Genomic DNA, 19,015 nt, shown 5'->3' with positions numbered 1-19,015 from the left:
GAATAGTCTTCATCGTGTGAAAAAGAAGCTATAAACGTTTGTAACAAATTCTTTCTTTCTTCTTTACTCTTGCTGCGTTTGTGGGCTGTAAACCTTTCCAGGCAAGGATGCTGTTTATTTTGCCCACTATTGTACTCTCAGAGTGCCTGGGATATTGTAAGCTCGGAAGCACTTGCCATGTAAATATTTGCTGAATGAATGAATGAATGAATGAATACAACTTTTAGATCTTAATTTATAATTTTAGAAACAAAATGAAAGCTCAAGGTTTGCTGGTCGTTGTTGGTGAACCAATCTGAATTATTTCTTCGTTGGCCTTTGGAGGCAGAAGCGGGAGATTGGTGTCTGTCTGCATCATGTCACTGAATGGTCCTAGTCTCTGCCAACAGATAAGAAATGTCAACAGCTTAACCCAGTAGCTTTCAAAAATAGCCTAGTTGATGAAACTGGAAATTTGGGTGCCTGCTAGAAATAAACCATTTGTCTTCAGTCTTGAGAAGGATAGGCTGACAACAGATATTCCTCCCAGAGAGATCTAAAATATTTTTAAGACCCATATAAGGGAACAAGTAAATATCAGCAGAAAAGTCTTCCCTCTCAATAAGGCACACACAAAACATCTTATTTTCAACGAATCAGGTAAATCATTTTGAAAAGTTGAGGATTATGGCAAGGCACTATGTTTCTTTAAGATTCCAGTCAAGTTTTTTTTTTCTGTTGTCTTCAAAAGTGCTGGCAGTTTTCCTCCAAATTTAAATGAATATTTGCACAGTGAACCAAGTTGTTGTGGGTTTCCTGGTTTGTGTGCCCCCCCCCCCAAAGGGGGGTGTGGCGATTCGGGCACGGTTTTTTCATCCCTTCGCAGACAACTCCGGCTGCTGTTAATGCTGAAAATAGCTCAAATGCTTGCAGAACAGTAGCACCACCCAGCACCCGGGATTCTTTCCCTCTCTTATTCGCCTTCTCTCCTGCCTTTTTTCCTTCAGACACTTGGATTGGACTTAATCTTAAACCTCTGGAGTTCAAGACCTTTTAAAAAGGGCTAAATAAACAATCTCTTCATCTGAAAGGCCAATGACTCCTACTTCCTCTGCTCAGAGCAACTGTTGAACCCAGCTGCCTGTAGGTAAGATTTTTATTCTAGAATTATTTAATTGGCTTATGATATGTTTATGATTAATGTTTTTTAAATAACTTGTTTATAGTGAAGATAAGCGGGGGTTGCGAATGATTTCCAGGTAAATGCAGTGTTCCAGAATACAGCAGGAGCATCTGTGCGTTTTTGTGGCTGTGATTTTCAACTTTGCTTCAAGCTCTCTGTAATGCTGACCTGCAGTACACACTCGCCTATGACTGAACTGCATGAGAGCTCTAATTAAACCTGATTGCCAGAGCAGGGAGAGGGCCTTTCAGACATCATAATTTTGTTGTTTAGACTGCTTACTTATTTTCGACTTTCTAAGGGCATTTAAAAAAAAAAAAAAGGAAAAAAGATGCAAACACCTGAGTAAAGAAAATATATTAGTTCTAAGGACGATGAGCTAACTCTATTTTATTTTACTCTTTCATCACTCTTTTGTTCATTGCTCGTGTGGAATTAGAAGTTTTTGTTCGTTTTGGTTTTTGTATATTCCCAGCACAATTTGGTGAGTCGGTTTTGCGAATTTCTTACCTAGCTGAATGTCTTCGCCAGCAGGTTTCTCTAATGTGACAACATACTATCTTGGATAGTTTTCTCGGCTTCTCCTCTCCCTCTCCTTATGCTGGTGCTTGACATTTTGCACAGTACTTTGATCTGTGGACTTGAACTTCAAACACAGCATTTACTTTGATTGTGGGTATTTACTATGTTCAGTAAAAAGTCTTTTTTTCTTTTTTTTTTTTTTTTTTGGTTTAATGCTTTTATCCATTTCCTTTACATAATCTAGTGGACTTTGGTTTTCCTTACTGATATGTCTTGGGTTTTACTAGTACAGGGACTCCCCCAACTGAAAGGCAAAGACTGTTTTATGGCAAGTTTCTCTCACCCTTGTAGATTTTATGGCAGTGCTCTGCTCCCCTCCAAGCAAATGTCTAAAAGCAAGCAGCAAATGACGGGGCACAGAATAAGTCTGCACAACCCCTCCCTTGAGTGCCTGGCTGCCTCAAAATTACCATGTGCCTTGAGGCCTAACTGTTGCTTTTTTAACATGGACACTGAAATCCTTGGAATTTAAAGATTCTTGTTTCCAAAGAAGTTTGTTGGTATCACAGACCACATGTCAAAAGCAAACATGCATTTTAAACACACAGTGATCTTCTGGGTAACACAAAAAGAAAAAGAAGAAAAATTTTAAAAAAGGAAGAAAGAGAAGAAAAATTTTTTAAAGGAAAACTAGAAAAAAAATAATAAAAAGGAAAAGCAAAACCCTCTGTAGCCAAAAGTCTGTTGTGCTGGTGAAACTTCTGCTGAATGAGGGCTAAGGAATGAAAAAAATGTATTTCCTAAAATAGGCAAAGTGTAGCACTTTCTGGCCATTCAATCAACTTTTAAATGTTCTCTTTATTTTGGAGAAAACTCGTGTGTATTTTACATTTGTTTGTTACCCTTTTCTTCCCTACCCCGAGCAAGAGGGCATTTTCAAAGTCCTCAGCCAAAAACTAAGTTTGATGTTCCCTGACAAGTTGTCCCTGTAGTTCTGTGAAGGTTAGGAGTGGAATGAGCCTAATCCTGTCAGGAGACTGTTTAAGTCCCAGTCAAGGACTGTGGCTCCTCAGCTGACACAGTCTGCTCCCTGTACCCTGCACCTTGCTAAGAAGGAAGGAAGCAGGTGGCCGTGGGACAAGTTTTCAGAGGGGTACAGCTCTGGAGCATGCTGGGAGAGGTCCCTCCAGATTAGGAGCAGAGGCAATATGATCTCTAGAATTTGGATTCATAGCAGGAAACCTAGAGATGTTCAGTCTAATTTTTTATTTCCCAAAGCTGGACATTTAATTGCTACTTTTTCCCCTTCAAATCTGCATTCTAAAGAGCATATTAATCATCACATTTCTGTGATGAGTATACAGTCAAAATTTTAAATCCTCCAGTTATTTTGAGCATGTACTTTCCTGCCTTTGGGGGTCTAGAATATTCTCCCGCTTAGTACTAGGAAGCCTTGATTTGGCATTGCTGAGTTCAAATGTATTGTTAAAGGCGATACAAGTTCAGTTGCAGAATCCACTGGCACCGGAATGAAATGGGTTTGGAAGATAATAGACGGCCATTCTGTTCTCGGGCAAGCCATTTTTTCCTGTTTTGTTGTTTTTTTTGTTTCTCTTCACCTTTTGACGTTACTCTGAAACTTTGGTTTGTTTCTGAATGTGAAACTCAAGGTGAAACCTAGCCAAAGCCACTAAGTTTCACACAGGTTCCACACGAAAGAAGTATTCTACCCAGCCTTGCTCGAAACTTGGCCCATGTTTTGCCAAAAGATTCATGAATGTCAGCGAGCCTGGACTTGAAACATAATCCAAAGCCAGGTGACTTCTGGCGACTTTGAGGCCTTATTGTATAAGTATAGAATCTGTCAAACAAGGACATCCCTTATTCTCATATCTTCTACTGTGACTTCATGTGTACACACATTTTTTCCAATTAACTCCCATTTTCCCTATGATATTTAAAGCCAGGTTCACTCCTAATATGAGTTTTTATAGCTGTGGTATTTAAGCATTGGCAAATACAAGTATGTATTTTAAATTCCAACACAGACTGAACCACAGTGGTGTGAACATGTTGGTATAATTCAGCTGAAGGAAAGAAGTCCCAGGAGAGTCATAGAATGTCTTTCTTTGCTTAAATATACCTCTGTGCTCTTGAGGAACAAACAGTAACATTTTGTCCAGGTCTATCCACTTGACAGTATGCCTTTTGTTCGCTCTCCAAAGGTGGTGTCAAATATATTGGTGGAAAAATAATAAACTTCCAGATTTTTTTGTGTGTGCTCAACTGATACACTCCTAGGGAACATTGTAAGCATTGGAAGTTCAGTACTGTTACTTGTAATGTAATGTATACTGAGAATAAAGACATACTCAGCAGAGTCAATTTCCTTCAGAAAAGCTTGGTGACCTACAGCTGATGTGTGTGTTTACAGTAAAATGGGGCTGGGTTGGGAAGGGGTGTATGTATGTGTGCTGAATGGGGGTAGGGTGGTTTGAGAAAATTTGTAAACTTTGTTCAGCAAATCTGTCTATCTAAAACAAAAATAATCAAGCCCAGGATCTGAAAACATTCCTTTCTTTTGTTGATCATCTAAATTTCTGTTGGCTGAACATTGAATTTTTTCTGGTGTTATTTTTCTCATTAAAGACACCAGGAATTACATTCAGATCATTAGGATTCCAGAAATGGTAAACAATCTCCAATGAAAATAAGACCAATTGGGAGACCTACGTAGTTGTAGATGAACTTGCATGAGCCAGGCTCAGAAAGATCTTCATGGTTCTATGGCCATTATAGATGCTAAGCCACCCAGGAAACTAAGATTTCACGTGTCATTTTATTCCTTGGAGGATTTCTGAACTCATTTGGATAATTTTCATATGAATGAATTTGTGACCTCACTAAAAATTTAGTTGGACTAAGTTTAGTGAGATTTATAGATAGGTATTCATTGTAAAATTAAATTGCCAGGGGCCGGCCCCGTGGCTTAGCGGTTAAGTGCTTGCGCTCCGCTGCGGGCGGCCCGGGTTCGGATCCCGGGCGCCCACCGATGCACCGCTTCTCCGGCCATGCTGAGGCCGCGTCCCACGTACAGCAACTAGAAGGATGTGTAACTATGATGTACAACTATCTACTGGGGCTTTGGGGGAAAAAAATAAAATTAAATCTATAAAAAAAAAAATTAAATTACCATCACATTTCATTTTGAAAATTTTATAATCTTATTTTTATTTAATGAAATAGGCTTTTTATTAAAGATACAGTCTGCCTTTTAGGAGGTGACTTGCAAAATGACTGTAATTGACCCCCTACAAAGTAAAGCATTTGAAAAGCTAACAATAACAAAACTTGGGGTCCCCTACATAGGCACTGCATTTTAACACTCACTTCACTGTTCATAGCGTAGCATTTATCAGCATATCTAATTTTGATATCCCAAAACTGATACAATAGGGCGGAGGAAAGGAAGATGCTCAAATGGAGATGCTGGAGAAAATGATTCATGACCTTCCCACAAGGAGGTTCTCACTGAACACATCAATGTATAAAGAATGCAATCTTTGAAAACAATCATCATCCACAATAAAATAGGAAAAGGGAAAGGGTAAATATACCAGGTTGAAAATAAACACCAAATTTGTGCATATGCAAATATTTCTTTAAATCATAAAAAGACCTTCTTCTTTCAAGAATGACCTCACTAGTCATTTAAGAATGCAAAAATCAGTCACTTAAAAATCTCCTGTGATTAACTTACCATCAGAAAAATGGAGTCCACGTAATACTTATCCATTCCTCGAGGATATATTACTATAGCCTAAATTTAGATATGTATTGCATTTGTTTTCTTAAAAAAAAAAGTTAGTATTAGTCTGATCAGACCATGATGACATAAAACAGGGTCCCTCCGCTTGACAAACCAAAGAGGATTATTTACCTGGAGCAGATGAAACCATCTTTTCCAGGAAAGTCATCATTCTCCGCGTAAATTTTTATTTGTTTTTGGATATTTTAATTTTCTCTGAAATAGGAAGTACTATTTAAAAGGTGTTTTAATAATGACAATGCCAAAACACCACAACGATCTTAAAGCCTTTTCTCTCACCTATCCAAGATGGACTGTCCAAAAGATGTGGGCATTTCTTGTAGGTTTAAATTCAGAGACTGCTGTCAGGAGATAAGTCAGGTCTCCTGAATGCCACTCTCATTCCTGGGCTGTATCCTGGGCATCATGGAGTAGGAGACCCTAGGGACCCTCTAAATCCCTCCTATACCCATGGGGAAGTACAGCCCACTTGGCCGTGAGTTAGAATGGAGAAGGGACAAGGAGACTCCTCTTTCCTCTGGACTCAGGCTGAGGACCTCCTTAAGTGTTTTGGTCCAACTATTTATTTTTCCTTTTCTCATGGCATTATCCGTCTTTTCTGTTATTTCCACTTCTCTTTTTTCCGGAGAAACAAAGGTCTTCCCTGCAAACTTCACCCTTCTTGAGTTGTTGAAGAAGGAAAACTTCCCAAGGTAGCTAGCTCTGGGGGCTGCAAGATTCATACAGTTACAAAGCTAGCTCATGGCCCCCTGAGTGAGAAGAGCATTTGCGTGTGTGTCACAGGTAGAGCTGTGTTTAATAACTGAACAATTCGTACCAAAATAAAAATAAAATGGAGACGAGGATAGCCCTTCAGGTTGGAACAAAATATCCATTTTGTAAACCAAACTTTTTATTTTAGAACAATTTTAAATTTACAGGAAAATTGTGAAGATGGGACCAGAGTTCCCATATACCCCACACCAAGGTTCCCCTATTATTAACATCTGACATTAATATGGTAACTTTGTTACAATTAACGGACCAACATTGATACATTACTAAATATTTCCTTAGTTGTTACCTAATGTTCTTCTTCTGTTCCAGGATTCTATCCAGAATACTATATTACGTTTAGTCATCATATTTTCTTAATTTCCTCTTGGCTGTGACAGTTTCTAAGCCTTTCCTTGTTTTTGATGGCCTTGGCAGTGTTGAGGAGTACTGGTCAGGTATTTTGTAGAACGTCTTTCCGTTGGAATTTGTCTGATGTCTGTCTCATGATTAGACTGGGGTTATGGGTTTTGGGGAGGAAGACCACAGAGGAAAAGTGCCATTCTCATCACGTTATATCAAGGATACATACTGTCAACATGAGGTGTCATTCTTGGTGTTGACCTTGATCTCCCGGCTGAGGGAGTGTTTGTCAGGTTTCCCCACTGTCAAGTTTCTCTTCTCCCTGTTCCACACTGTGCTCTTCAGGAGGAAGTAACTTTGTGCAGCCCATACTTCAGGAGTAGGGAGTTCCGCTCCTCCTCCTGGTGGAGGATCTATATAAATTATTTGGAATTCTTCTGCATGGGAGATTTGTCTAGTCTCCCCAATTTATTTAAATTCAATCATTTATTTATATCAGTATGAACACGTGGTGTATTTTTTATACTTTGGTTTATAATCCAGTGCTACTCTACTTATTTTGTTACTCCAATTGTTCCAGCTTTGGCCATTGGTAGCTCTCACTTGGCTGCTACACCCCATTGATGTAGTCCCATCATTGTGAAGGTTTTTTTCCTGATACTACAAGATGCTCCAGGCTCATTTTGTATATTTCCTGTCCCAGTTCTAGAATCAGCCATTTTTTCAAGGACCTCTGTTTCCTTTTATTGAAGAATGGTATTAGAAACCAAGACCAGGGCATCTGTTTTAATTTTTGAATATAACCTTAACAGCCACTTATCTTTTCGCTTGAAGAAAACTTTCTTTTTGTTTATGGATTTTCAATCGGTAGCTGGGAATACCTTGATATGGTATATAAAGATAACCTTGCTTGATGTTTCAGAATAACAGACCACGTGTTGCCCTTGCATACTCCCCTTTCCATCATTTTGAAACAAATTCAATTAAATATGAATAAATCTATTTTTTAGTGTTTGTTTTGGTGGGAGATTGAAAGTCTTAGATGTGGTCTTCAGAAGTCTGAAATGCAGTCTTAAAAGGTAAAAATCAGTTGTTTCTTCCTTGAATACATGTAAGGACATCTTGAATTATTTAAAATATGATCAATCAAGACCATTAAATGAATATGGAATTCTGCTACCAAGACTTCCACTTACTGTACGCAAGGAACTGTGCCGCATGCAGCCTAACAGTCTGGTGGGCAAGTCAGACAACACACTCATCAGAAGAAGATGGGCAATGTAGGGGTCCACAGTGCTATCAGAGCACGGAGCTGGGGTTGGGAGTCAGGCATCCATGGTACTAGAAAATGAGACATGTTATCACAGAGGGAGAAACTGTATTTGAATTGAGACTTTGGGTCAGATAAGAAGGCATTCGGGTGGAAGAGAGCGATTGTGAATAAAGACTCAGAGGAGAGAAAACTCAGTACTCAGAGAATATCCAGAAATCTAGTATAGCAAAACCTTTGGTCTGATGGGAGTGCCCCTGGAAAGGTGTATTGGGTTGGCGTTTGTTTATTGAGGAGAATATTCTCACAGTTAGGTCCATATGTTGGTATTATTGCTGGTCAGTGTTAGAGATGATTAGAGAGATGAAGCACTGGGCAGTCCCTAAGTTGTTATAACTGAGAAGAAGGGGACAAAGATGAGAGCAGTAGAAATAAGAAGAGGAAGCCAGCTAGTGCAGAGCATGAGGCATCAGGATTGTCCAAGACTGCCCTCTTTAACTAGACTTTGTCCTAGAAACTAAAACTTTACCTGGGAAATAATTGCTCTTGCAATTTTATTTAATATTCAATTTTATCAGAGAAAATAGGTTGTATTTTTATTGTTTCACCAAACGCATAGCTATTTCACATTCAGTAACTACTTTGATGTCTATGACCATCTATTTTTGATGTAGGGTGGTATCACTATCAATGTGGGGTTGGTCATGCAGGCGTTATGTTCCCCGGTGTACAGGTAAGGATACCGACACCTAGATAAGTTGCTGCGTTTTACATCCCTAGTAAATAGCAAACAGTAGATTGGCCTTCATGTCAAGGTCTTTCAAGGTGTGCCATTCCGCCCAGTTATAAAATACAAAGATATAAAATGGGTTAGAAATAATAGCCAAAGGCTAATAAGAAAACAATTGGTCCAAGCAATGAAGGAAATATTTTCAAATTGTAACAAGTTTTGACTTTCTATACTTCCCTGAGAGAAAAACATAAGCAAAAGAGCGATGAGGATTACAGAGAAAGACACTAATGTACCAATGGTAGAATGAAACAAAAGTTATGTACCAATGGTAGAATGAAACAAAAGTTATGACGAGGCTGATGGAAACAAAGATACAAGAGAGCAAAAAGAATCAGGTTAGTAACTTGACACAGTTTAAATACAATAATGTATTTTGTAAGGTCAATACAATATTATGAAAGGTCAATTCAATATCAGAAAGGATAGAATACAAACAATCCCTTGTTCTAAAGACAAATTTGGGCTTGAAAAAGGAAATTGAATGTAGTTTAATGGAAAAACACACATATAGCATGTTTTTAAAACATCGTATTTTGGTTACTTTGACCCGTTGCACATTTTGGTCCAAGTACAACTTCAAATTGGTTAATTCTAGTGGAGCCTTTGCTGTTGACATGCATTCAGCTCAGTGGTACTTCTCTCGTTCAATTTTGCAAACCTAAGAAATTTGGTTGGTTTCAAATTTAGCTCCAAGTAGTGTTGTGAAGTTTTATGTTTGTTTGAACTGACCGATTAAATATTTTAAAACTATGCGACACTCAACTTTTAGAACAGATTCTTAATGTTAAAAATACCCAAGACTGTTGGAAAAGTTATTTATGGGTACATTTATGTGGATTTAATGAACATATCACCAAATATAGTTAACAAATATAGTTTTGATCTATAGATCAAAAATGTTTTCTATTCGATGTTTATCTTTTTTACTATGAAAGTATTCACTTTTTAAAAAATTGTTATTATACTGAGACTAAAGATCATGGTTAACAATGGAAAACTATCCAAAAACAAATAAGGCTATCTAAATGTGCAGTTAGAGTGGAAACCACATCCTTGTGGTTCTAGCAGAGCCAAGTGTTGGAAGGTATGGCCTGGCATCTGGCTGACCTTCATGTGCACATCTGTGAAGAGATCACAACAGTGAGCCTGTACTGAAGAACTAAGCAAGGGAGTGTTGGAGATAAACAAGGAAGTTTTGTGCTAATTCAAGAAGGGTGTTAAATGTCAAACTAAGAGATCCAGGCCTCCTTCTGAAGTTGCAAGTGGTCATTGCCCCTGACTATACGGGGCAGTAAAATGCTAATTTTTCGGAGAAGTAAATAGCTTCAGAGTATCACCTCTTGGTGGTTGAGTTTACATAAGGAATCAAATTGTTTAATATAAAAATTGCTTTATAATTTAAAATATAAATTGTTTTTTATGTTTATTTAATTTAATTACATAAAATAAAATTTTAAATTAAATAAATAAAATGAATAAACAAATAAATAAAATAACATTTTTATTTTATTTTATTTACTTAGAAATTGTTTTTATAATATGAAATATAAATTTTTTTACATATAAATTCTATTTTACTATAAAATGTTTACTATAAAAATCAATAGTTTACTATTACTATTTCTGATGTTAAATTAAATCATTGAAATTTTCTTTTTATATCAACTATGATTATTTTCATTCAAGGCAGAATAAAACCGAAATTAGTTGGAAACAAGTTTCTAAACTTTATATTGATATCACAGAAGACTGTGGTTTATGATGAGAAACTTTAAAAAAGCCAAGTAAAAGAATGAAAAACTAAATGAAATGGTAAATTCAGTAGGAGTTAGATGATTTTTGCTAGAAAGAATAATGACAGTTGTTTTTTTGTAAAGAAAATTTTTAAGATGACTACTGGTCTTCAGTACAAAATATATTTCATTTTAGTTTGTGTTTGAGCAACTTTGAAAATTAATGGATGCATTTCTTGTTCCAAAATTCATTTGGGGTTGGCACTCCAGCTTTGTCTCATGTGGTGAGATCCAACACTTAAAAACCACAGCTTGTGTAAAAACTTGTCTGCAAACAAAGTGACGATTTTTATGCTAAGGTCGGAAAAGTTGATTGCGGTGAGAGATTGATCCTCCTTACAATATTTTATCTATTTTGGATATTGAAATTAAACAAAAAACATTGAGCGCTAAAAATCATATGTGCCCACATCATAATTTTATATATTCACATCCTTTTTCTAATCAATACTCTGAACAACAAAATAAGAGCATATGTGTAATAACACTTGACAGAAGACCATTTTGTATTTTTCAGTGAACAGTATAGCTTGGTACATTTAACACTCAATTGTGCTTATTTATTTAAGAAGAATGTCTATGTATAAATCAGAAAGGAAGGAACTTAGGAGTTTACTAGTAAACCAAATAGTGTTTCAAGTGACCAAAGATAACGACTTTTAATGCCTTAAGCAATTTCCTATTCATTGAATGAAATATTGTCCTAAGGATCTTTTTGTATTGCTTCAGTCATTTATTTCTTAAAGACTTCTTTCACCATCATATATGAATCATATGGAGTTTGGGGTTTAAAATTTACACTCAGAATATAGACCAATCTTAATGCAGAAAAATTTGATAAAATCCAAAACAACCTTTAAGATAAAAATTCACAACCAGACATAGGAAGGAATTGCTTTAACCTTAAAAAAAAAAGCATTGATTAAAAACCTATATCATGAAAGTACACAGAAATATATGGACTGAAAAATATGAAACTCAGATACTGATTATCTCTGCAGGAGGGAGGATATTTCAGAGACATGTATGACAGGCTTAATTGAATTCATAATGTCTTATATTTTAAGATGAATGGTGGGTACAGGGATATTTGTTATATTATTCTTTTTATCTTTTGAATGTCTAAATAAAGACCTACATCATAAAGTCTTTTCCCTCCATCTCCCAAGCCTTAAATTTAAGATACATTCTATATACAAAATAAATTTCAAATATATTTCTCAACTGCTAACCTTGAGAGACAATATGAATTTTCTCCTAAAAGCAGCCCAGATTTTCTGAAAATTTACAAAGAGGAAACAATCCAACGGGTAGTATCTTGTTTGGCCTATCTTTCTATATTTTTACCTAGGACTCAAAACTTCCATAAATAGTGAATTAGAAAAGAAAGTGAATTTAGTTCTTTAGGAGACAAATATCTGTTGTAAACCTACATTCAAGATGGTTTTTGTAGTGTGTATCATTCCACAAGACATTGTTATATACAATTCTTAGAACCTACTAAATGTGATATTTACTCCTTAAACTATTAAATAATTTGTCATGCTTTATGAGAATTTGTAATGGGGGTTGCATCTAGCAGTGAATAAGCATATTTTATCTTACCTCTTTAACGTTGGTTTGGGGATAATAGATTGAGAAAAGGGATTCCTGTTTTAAGATGCTCTGTGCAATAAATGTATGGAAAGTGATTTTATAACATATAGGCAATCCTCTCAGTTGCCACGGGACCATGGAAAGTAATGATAAGGTTCAATATGCATGAGTTTCCAGTTAATATGATAAGCAGGGACTGCCTATATTTAGTATAAAAATTTCACTCTGTGACTTAACATTTCTTGAAATTTAATTTATTCAAAAGATTTATAAACATGCAACTGTTCCTTAATTTTTACACTTAACACTTTGATATCACAGGGAAAAAACATAGTGATTTTTCATTACCATTTGGCAGGAATCAATGCTTAAATTCGAGGATTTTTATTTTGATTTTTTCTATTTGTTTTATGCATGGAGTCATTCCAATATTCTAAGAAGGAAAAGGTGGCAGACGTTACTATCTTTTAAGGGTTTTGACAAATGATGGATAATACTGAATGATTTTTTTCTTTTTCTTTATTACAAATAATTTTACATGTGGTCTGAAAATCCAGCGCAAGCCTAAAGTTCATAATTTTAAATCATAAAATTCAAAGATAAGGAATTTTCTGTGTTTTTAGGTAAAGGCCATGAAAGTATGCAAAAAATATTTAAAAATTGTGGAAAAAATAAACACATTGAGAGAAATTATAAAGTTCTAATAACATAAAGAGTACCTGAATTTCCTCATGTTATTGTTACTAAAGCTGAGAAGGCAAATATGTATTACATAATTAACATGAAGTAGCATTTGGAAACAAATGTGAGAAAAAATTTTTAGATTACTGGCATTAGACACTGTTGATTCTCTGACCCCCATTAGAATCTCTACTCCTTTGCCTTCAGTGACACTGGAGGATTTTCCTTCAACCTCTCTGATTACTCTTGAATTCCACATACAGGTGCCTCTTTCTTTGCTTGACTTTAGAGTTATTCCCTCGGGTTCTGTCCGTCTTGCCTAATCTCCCTTGAGTTCACCTGATTCCTCCTTTATGATAATTCCAAAATCTATATCCCTCATCTCTCTCATGAGTTCCAGACTCATATTTCTGAGTAACAGGTAAACATCTCATATGAATGTCTTCAGAGTACCTCAAATTCAATACCTCTAAAATCCATCATCTTCTAACTCCCAACCTGCTCTTCTTCCCCAGGGCTATATTTTAATAATCATGTTACCCAGTTACTCAGGATTAGAATCTAAAACAAGCATTCAAAGTTTTCTTCATACCAACTTAGTCACTACTCATTGATTCTATCTGCACACACAGCTTCATATCACCCCTTGCCCTGACTAACAGGCTGCTGCAACATTCTTGACTGGATTTATCAAGAGTGTCCTGATCAGTCTTTTCATCCAATCTCTCTGCCTTCCAGTCTAATCCCTGGAAGCCAGAGTTATTTTACCAAAAAGACTTTGCATGTAGACCTCCCATCTACCAAAGTCTCCTGTCATATAGCAAATACATTCACTTTGCTTTCTCTTCAGGCTTTAAGGACCAGGAAAGATGACCATGTCAACCAATGGAAGTAAATTCAGTGCATGGTGTTTAGGCATAAATAGCCTTGTGTTCCCAGATAAAAGGCAGAGCTGGCCACTTTTCCAGACTCATTAGTAAGGAAAGGGTGTGGCTCACTTTGCCAGACATGGAACAGAGCTCCAATGTCAGTCCTGTTACTTCTCTCAAAGAACCCTTTTGCTCAGATTCTCCTTCTGAAAGAGTAATGACAATGCTCACAAATAACCTGTTTCGTTGACACATGTTATGCATTGATGTGATGGTTGCAGGCAAATGCTAAACGATAAATGTTTTATTTAAAAAAATTGAACTATGGTCAGAATGAAAACTTTTAAACCACAAACTCCATATTATTGGTAGTGAAATGAGTCTTTAAGAAAGAAGTGACTGAAGCAATATAAAAAGATCCTTATGACAATATTTCATTCAATGTATATGAAATTGCTTAAGGCATTAAAAGTCGTTATCTGTGGTCACTTAAAAGATTATTTAGTTTTACCAGTAAACTCCTAATTTTCTTCCTTTCTGATGTATACCTAGAGCAGTCTTCTTAAATATAAGCACAGTCGAGTGTTAAATGTACCAAGCTATAATGTTCGGTAAAAAATACAAAAACAAGGAGTGCAATCATATACTGGGACAGCATAAAGGCCTCACTCATTGAATTATTACCATAATTAAAGTAAATACAACTTTGTCTGATTAGCATGATATGAAGGATGAAATTCTAATTACCAATTCTCAGGAGCTTTTACATTTATAGCATCATTGGTCTTTATGTCATTTAATCAATAACTGTTTGTTGAGAGTCTATTCGGTACTCTGTCCTGGCCTCTGTGGCAGTTGCTGAGGACTAGTATTTCTCCCCTCGTGGCACTTAAAGTGCAGTGGGAGATAGTTATTGAAAGGTAATTGCCCAAGTAGCCACATAATTAAAATTACAATAATAGCTATGAAAGAAAGATGCAGAAGCCTATGAGAACAAAATCTACAATTTTGAGAACCAAGAGTCAATGACAAGAAGACTTCTAGATTTGGAACTTAATGAAATTATTAGGAAGATGAATTACTTGAATAATTCAGAAGAGGCATTGAACCATGCCTAGAATGAGAGCCCCTCCTGTCAGTAGCTAAGAGTGAAGATTAAAGAGATACGGGTATGATTCCTCTAAAAACAGATATATCAGGCATCATCATGAACATACACTCTCTAAATACAAGTTAATTTACGTGATGGCCTTTGTCTCCTGGGGAAAAATATCTTTAGCGTGACAGCTGGCTGGAATTGTATATATAAATTCTCCGTGGATTATAGAGAAAGTATTGTGTTTGTTTCTATTTAAATATTGAAGGAGTATGATTTCATAGATGAATGTGACTTTGAGAAAAACTTATTTGAGCTTTGAGTAAGAATTTTCTAGATAAACACCCAAGGAAAGATCTTACAGAGTGATATTGAAACAAAATTTCTCAATGAATAAAGACCTTACTGATTGCAGCTATGAATTCCAGCATTTTAACGTATGTTATAAAGTGTTTGCTTTGAGGCATGTAAGGACTTGAACATGAAAGAAAGTGTTTAAAGTTTTCTTCCTCACTTTGAACTACATTTCAAAGAAATGCATAATTTCCACATAAAATATATATTTCCTCCACAGACCAACACAAATGTGTGTGTGTGTGTGTGTGTGTGTGTGTGTGTGTGCACGCGCGCGCGTGCGCACATGGGTAAAAATTAAATCTTGTGGCTGGGGTTATGTCTGTTAATTTTTATAATGTAACTGAAATAACAGTCATTTAAAATATTTTCTGCTTTAGTAGTTGGGAACAAATTATTCAGAATGGGATTGATAATTTTTTTCTTCTACTCTTTATATTCTCATTCACATTTTTGAAATTGGCAACAGGGCTAATTTATTTCTAAAAGGCAGCTGAACACTTTTATACCATTTCTTTCCTAGGGATCAGAATTGCTCTAGAAAATGCTGTTAAAATCACAAAGTGGATGTCTGTATAGATATATTTTGTTAGTTTTTTCAGATTATTCCTTCCTCGTGTTTGGCTGAACCATGGACAGTAACAAAAAGTAATAAGTAAAAGATGATTCACTTCCAATTCAATGAATATTAAACAAAGTACATGTAGTTGTTCCTGATATGAGGTAAACCTGACAGCTGGGAAATCTGGGCATGGATAGGGAATGAGAATTATGTTGAATAAAGTAGAAATCAAAATGGCTATTGAGAGTCCCCAAAGCTGTATATGCCATTTCAGTGAGCCAACTTGTAGTGGAAAACAGAAATTTGCTACATAGGAATATCAAAGTTCTGTAGCATAGAGTATTTTATAGAAGTTGAAGATCTAACCTTAATTGATGGCTAAAGTTGACTTAGAATATTGATAACAAATAGAGGATTTAGCAAAATGTGATAAACTTTGAAATAATTAATATAATAGTAACATAAGACCATGAAAACAATTAATAGAATTCTAACTATGTAATCTTATGGATTTATTCTATTGACTTACTATTTGCAATATCACCATCTATCTTTGGATATTTACCATTGGGGATAATGTTTTAGAGCATTGAATTAAAGCGCAGCTAAATCTTATCAAATTATTCCCTTTTCCACATTCTTTAAAAATTGTGAAGGGAAAAAACATTTCAACCCCTAGGAAACTCATCTATTTCAGAGATTTCTTAGGTCTTCTCTAATTCATTCCTTCACTTTTATGAGATTTTTGTGAATTGCTGTAACTATGTTCTCTCTACCCGCTGTCATTAAATATGCCATATCATTTAGTCTTGTAGCTCAACCCTCAGAGAAAGACATTCCCTCTTTCCCTCCAACACACACAAAAACCTTATTCTGTTACTAGATACATCACAAGGGACACCTTGCCCTCGTCTCTGTAAAGAGGACAACAGAACCTGATAATGTGTGGTATTGTGAGAATTGCCAAGGGAAAAGTAATCAACTCTGAGGTTATTGCTTGAAAGGTGCTTTTCTTATATTAGGCAGAAAGAGTTTAACTCCTACTTCATATCTTTAAGCAAGAAGCTGTTATGTTTCCTGCAGGCATTTGGCGCATCACAGGACATACTTCATTTCTAAGCTCAGAAAGACCAACATGTTCACCACTCTAGAGACAGCCTCGTCATTCACTCACACAGATTCAACCTGAGCACCTTCTGAGAGCAGAACATTGTTCTGAGTGCTTGGAACACATCAATGAACAGCACTGATCAAAATTCCTGCCCTCAAAGAGCTTACGTTCCCACAGGGAGAAACAAACAATGGAAGATAAATATAATAAGAAATTACACAGTAGGTAAAAAAATGAAAGAGTGCTTTAAAAATATAGCAGGGTAGAGGGGATCTGGAGAACGTGTTGAGGACAGTGCAGCTCAGGGTTTTAAACGGTGAGCCAAGAACTTGAAGGAGGTGAGTTGTCCATGTGACTATCTGGGGGAGATGTGTTCTAGGCAGAAGGAACTCCCTCTGCAAATGCCCTAATGTGGCCATGGCTTCCCTGTTTGAGGTACAGCAAGGAGCCCAGTCTAGCTGCCGTCAAGAGAGGGAAGGGGAGAGTACAGGAAGATGAGATCAGAGAGGCACTTACACTATAGAAGGATCACTCTGGCTGCTGTGTTGAGAGTAGTCTGTAAGAAGGGAAGGGTGGAAGCTGGGCGACTAATGAGGAAACTAGTGCAATAGCCTGTGAGAGAGGATGATGGCTTGGAACAGGGTGGAGATGGAGGAGGTGACAAGAAGTGGAACTTGACATATCTTCAAGTCTTCTAGCAGAAGATCAGGCCCCCCAGCAGTGTGCTTCCTGCTTTTGCATGCAGTTTGATGAGGAACCCATCCCAAAAATGGAGAAATGGAAACCCTCTTCAGGATCCAGCCCTGGGTGTGACCTATCTTACCTATAAGCACATGTAGCAGATATTTTTTTGTAGGCTGACCACGTGGTTAAAATTATGCAGAATTCAGGCCATGCTCAACAGTGAGTTTGAGTTTTTGGATGGCTTAAATATATAATTCTACGGACTGACTTATATGATTTCTTTCTAGAGAATAAGCTACCTAGAACCAGGATTCTAGAATTCTAGAATAGAAGATTCCAGAATAGGAGAGTAAACTTTGGGAAATATTCTCTTTATCAGAAATTGACTGCCGAGATTTTTGGAAAACATCATTAAAAATCCATATAAACACCAAAATTATACTGTACTGTATAACTGTGCTGTACTGAGGGGAAATTTTTAATTTGGTTTACAATAATCTTTCAGTCTTACTGAGATACATGTTCTAATGTGAATAATGATTTTTGATGACATAAACAAAATAACAGTCATGAGCTGAATTGAGAAGGGCTTCTGTTGAGCATCTTCTACTTCATATTCTTGGAACATCCTCTCTCCAAGAAGCTATAAATGAAAAGTTCAGCTGATTTAACTTCTATTCTGCCAACCACCGGTCTAAATGATTTGCACACCATTAAAATTCCTGGATGTCTTCGCTTGTTTCACATCAAGCTGCCTCGATTTTATGGTTACTTTAAAACATAACATTTGTAAAACTCTGGGACATTTTTGTTTTGTTTTGTTTTGCCTTTTTTTTTTTTTTGCTGAGGAAGATTGGCCCTGAGCTAACATCTGTGCCAATCTTCCTCTATTTTGTATATGGAACACTGCCACAGCATGGCTTGATGAGTGGTCTGTAGTCCATGCCTGGTATCCGAACCCATGAACCCTGGGCTGCCAAAGTGGAGTGTGCGCGAACTTAACCACTATGCCACTGGGCCGGTCCTTGTTTTGCATTTTAATCCATGTATTATCAGATAATATACTGATATTTACTTCAGATGTCTACTAACACACAAAGTTAAATTTGTTCTTTTAATAAATGTGACTGGTTATGAAATCAGGATAAATGAAATGAACAAACAGAAGATTTTGACCCCAAGTGAGATAAAAGGAATGAGAAGCCATTTCTTTATATATAATTAGAAGGAAAGGTCTTGAAAAAATTAATATGATTGTTCTTAGTCCAAAATGGTGTTGATGGTGTGTTCTGCACAGAGTAATGTTTGCTGAATGATAAGAAGGTCAAAAGGAGCCCATTAGCCCTTGTGCTCTAGTTAACGGGTGGTCTAGCTCCTGCTTGATAGCCAAATCTGGGTTTTCAAGGCTTGTTGCTACTTCCAAGCTCTATGACAATTTTCATCGTGCTATCTCCTCTGCTAATATCCGCCAGCAAAACTGTGGCTGGCTTTATTCAGGATCTGACGTTTATACCAAATTTCAAGTTGTGGTTTTTATGACTAGAAAACTGTCTTCCATATCAAACTCCTCACATTTG

At 36.4% G+C, this 19,015-nt stretch overlaps 1 protein-coding gene across 1 annotated transcript in view; it reads left to right on the top strand.

Annotated features, from left to right (window-relative positions):
* Positions 1-960: 960 nt before the first annotated feature.
* Positions 961-19,015, top strand: part of SORBS2 (sorbin and SH3 domain containing 2) — a 177,031-nt gene continuing 158,976 nt past the window's right edge. The window contains 1 exon segment of the mRNA XM_058525010.1: positions 961-1,126. The gene's annotated coding sequence lies outside the window, so the exon portion shown is untranslated.

Source organism: Diceros bicornis, chromosome 29, assembly GCF_020826845.1.
Source record: "Diceros bicornis minor isolate mBicDic1 chromosome 29, mDicBic1.mat.cur, whole genome shotgun sequence".
NCBI classification, from domain to species: domain Eukaryota; kingdom Metazoa; phylum Chordata; class Mammalia; order Perissodactyla; family Rhinocerotidae; genus Diceros; species Diceros bicornis.
The sequence above is the reverse complement of the archived record's forward strand: the minus strand, read 5'-3'. Positions and strand labels throughout refer to the sequence as shown.